The sequence below is a fragment of the Alexandromys fortis genome, unplaced genomic scaffold, assembly GCF_014885135.2.
Source record: "Alexandromys fortis isolate MF-2015 unplaced genomic scaffold, M_Fortis_MF-2015_v1.1 scaffold_2_1_26212458, whole genome shotgun sequence".
Classification (NCBI taxonomy): domain Eukaryota; kingdom Metazoa; phylum Chordata; class Mammalia; order Rodentia; family Cricetidae; genus Alexandromys; species Alexandromys fortis.
Window position 1 is genome coordinate 24,767,590 of NW_026067930.1, and position 1,060 is coordinate 24,768,649.

Consider the following 1,060-nt stretch of genomic DNA (forward strand, 5'->3'; position numbering starts at 1 on the left):
CAATGAGGACTGATGAGAAGCCAAGGTCAATGGCAAGGGGTTCTGATCCTACTTCATGTTCCGGCTTGGTGGGAGCCTAGCCAGTTTGGACGTTCACCTTCCTAGACATGGACGGAGGGGGGAGGACCTTGGACTTTCCACAAGGCAGGGAACCCTGACTACTCTTTGGATTGGAGAGGGAGGGGGAGAAGAGTGGGTGGAGGGGGAGAAGAGTGGGGGGGAGGGAAATGGGAGGCTGGGAGGAGGCGGAAACTTTTTTTCTTATTCTCAATTAAAAAAAAAGAAAAAAAAAGAAAAAAGATGCAACTGATTTCAAAACTAAAAATTGTAAACCTGCATTTTATTATCAGCAATAAATATTTATTAAGCATGCATTGTTTGCAACTCTCTGTGTGAAATGCTGTGGAAATCTGGAGGCAAGTGTTTCCACTATAAGCCTTCAGGACTTAAGTGTACTAGGGACCCTAGTTCAAATATAATAATGATAAACACAGGATGCTCATACAAATCAGTGCAGGTGTGGGTGCTGATCTAATCAGTATTAATATTCTATGAGCAAGAAAGTCAGTCTTCACTTTGTCACATGAACACATCTGTAGATGTTCCCCCACTGGTACCCTCTCTGATTTAGCCCCTAGGTGAATAAATTGTGCGCATTTTTCTGAATTTTTTAAGTTGGGATGATACTCCACTCTCCCCAGGACCAGGGCTGTTGTTAAAACAAGATCTTAAGAATAGAAAACTTAGACAACAACGAGGACACTAAGAGAGACTTACACAGATCTAATCTACATGGGAAGTAGAAAAAGACAAGATCTCCTGAGTAAATTGGGAGCATGGGGACCTTAGGGGAGGGTTAAAGTGAAGGGAAGAGACATGGAGAGGAGCAGAGAAAAATGTAGAGCTCAATAAAAAGAAGAAATAGACTTCTAGATAGAATTAGAATTAGCCAATTCTATCTGAAAACAATCGGAAGGTGTGTATGGGTTCATGGAATGGTCTGAGATGAGAAAGGGTGTCAGTAACAAGTAACAGAACATAATCATCCTGGAAGATATAT